The sequence below is a fragment of the Mytilus californianus genome, unplaced genomic scaffold (assembly GCF_021869535.1).
Source record: "Mytilus californianus isolate M0D057914Y unplaced genomic scaffold, xbMytCali1.0.p SCAF_40, whole genome shotgun sequence".
NCBI lineage: Eukaryota > Metazoa > Mollusca > Bivalvia > Mytilida > Mytilidae > Mytilus > Mytilus californianus.
Genome location: NW_026262691.1, coordinates 1,210,923 through 1,213,438, shown reverse-complemented (window position 1 = coordinate 1,213,438; position 2,516 = coordinate 1,210,923). Strand labels below are relative to the sequence as shown.

The 2,516-nt window shown below is 31.9% G+C and overlaps 1 long non-coding RNA gene across 1 annotated transcript; it reads right to left on the bottom strand.

Moving 5' to 3' along the window:
* Nucleotides 1-1,043: 1,043 nt before the first annotated feature.
* On the bottom strand, nucleotides 1,044-2,172 carry LOC127699785 (uncharacterized). The gene is made up of 3 exons (XR_007981212.1): nucleotides 1,901-2,172; nucleotides 1,550-1,656; nucleotides 1,044-1,088 (listed from the first exon to the last, which is right to left on the bottom strand). It is a non-coding gene; the product is annotated as an uncharacterized LOC127699785 (long non-coding RNA).
* Nucleotides 2,173-2,516: the final 344 nt, after the last annotated feature.

The window sequence follows — 2,516 nt, the reverse complement described above, 5'->3', positions numbered from 1 at the left end:
TATGTTTTATAATCTTAGTTCATTTACATGTTTTGGAGTTTAGTATGACGTCCATTTTCACTGAACTAGTACACATTTTATATTTAGGGGCCAGCTGAGGCCAACCTCCGGGTGCGGGATTTTCTCGCTCTATTGAAGACCCGTTGCCCAGCAAACAATTCAACGTTATTTTGGAACATTCAGAAAACGTTGAAATAAGGTTTTATGAAAATCGTTTCTGTCAACCTCCAACAAACATTTTCAACACATTTGTGTAACAATGATGCATTAGTGCGACCACCATTACTTTGGTTTAAAAATATATAATTGATTGTGCAGTGTTTTGTATTTCATCTATTTCTTAATTGGTAATGCACGTGTTTAATTGAAGAAAAATCAACATCTCCATAAGTTTGGATGGATGGTTGGTTGTTAAACGATCAGTGGCAAGTCAGATGCATATTCTGGATGAGAACATGATTATTAGAAATTAATACCCTGTCTTGTAATAGACCAACATGTTGTGCCAGATTATTTTGGTTCTAGCCCACAAGGCAAGTTTGCAGGAAGACATGTCACATTATTTTGACTACGGGCCAAGAAGTCGTTGCTCTAACTCATTTTGGGGAGAAGCAACAAATAATAATTTGATTGTCATTGGTTTGGCCGGGCCGAAGTTCCAACCCACGACCTCCGCACTTGAGGCGACCACACTCACCATTACACCAAAGCTCTAAAGGAAGATATTCTTTATGAAAAAACTTTGTCAAAGCAAAGCTTGTCAACCTCTTACTGTTTAAACTTGGTTCTGTGACCTTGAAAGTCAATTCAATAAGGTTCTTGCATTGACAAGGAAATAACATATCTCTTAAAGCGAGAATTTGACATATTATCATAATAACTTCAATCAATGATCTAGTTTATAACCAAAGTTTCAATTGTTGCAGAAATTGGAATATAGTTTTATAAAATTCTTTAAATACTTTGCAACAAAAAAAAAAACAGTATTGACAGGACTAAAATCAGTAGGATCAAGGTACTTTAAACAAATTTATTTGTTCAGACTCCAATTCTTCTTGCGATATCGTCTGTCCTTTTCTTACAGATTTCTGAAATGATCAAAAGCAATTTGTTAACAAGATCAGTACTCCCAAGTACCCTGTTTAGCATATAACTCTTAGCCCCAGTTATTTGTTGTACTCCCTTTTAATCAAGCTATTTCATTAAATCTATAAAGGGGAACTTATGCTTTTTTTTGCAATCCAAGTAATTATTAAGATAGGCAAAAAACATAAATAATATTTTACATGTCAAAAGCAATTGCTACAAATGTAAATCTCAATGTTTTACTTGTAGGATAAAGACAATAATTCCATCGTCAAGAACATAACAATGTATTATTCTAATGTCTCTAAATAAACAGAAGTTCTGCATGGTTGGCAAATGTTATATTGCTATAAGTGGCTCAGAAATTTGTGTATAGATATTCAAATTGCAAAAATAAACTTTTAAATAAATAAAACCTTCCACTTAAACATATATTAAGATATTTTATTCAATTGAAAAATACCTTATATTTTGTTCCTCCTGGCTTGTGTGGGGCCTGGTTTAGGAAGTCAATTAAGACTTCCTCCATATCGGCAACCTTGGATCTTGGGAAAACTCTTGCACAACTTTCTGAAAAAGTATTACAGAATTAGAAAGATATATTTCATTATTATTTTTAACTTCTTTAAACTTTTAAATATATATATATAATAACTTTATGTAACTTTGCACTCTGTTTCTATCTAAAATAATAAGTGAGAAACATTATATTCATATTCATCATCATATGAATTCTTTTTGAGATTAAAGTCAGATAAAAAATCCAATCTATATTAATGGCACTTGCTTCGACATATTTTCTTAATCAACTTACTCATGATTATCCTGCACAAAGGGTGACCTGTGAATGCCTCTTTTCCCTTTTGCCCCTTCAGACTGTATTTGGCCCATAACTGATTAGTGCCACACTTTTTCATCATCCTTCCTATACAGTTTGAAGGGCTGTGACCACCCTGTGACACCAAATACTGGACCTACAAAATTACAATTTAGTCCTGTTGTTATTTATTTATTATCCGTGAAATCAAATATTTGTTTTATAAATAATCGTGTCCATGAACCAATTTTAGCAAAACCTACTAATATTATTGCCTAAAAGATATTTTATTTCTTGGCGTATCGAGTTTCTTTAATAATTTTCCATGTATCGCTGTGTATACGTTATATGCAATTTTATATGCATTTGAATGTTTGTCTTCAATTACAGGTTTATTCTGTTAATGCTTTGTTAATGCATGATTTTTTTATTCATATATATAGCATGTTTCGCTTATATATATTTACTTTAAATTAATATATATATTATCTTTAACGTCACGGTACCCATATTGCACCGAGTACCCAAATTGCACCTATTTAGGAAAAATAGCAGAGGAAATCTTACAAGTTTTCCTAGAGACTTAACAATTTGTATTTTTATGATTTGACAC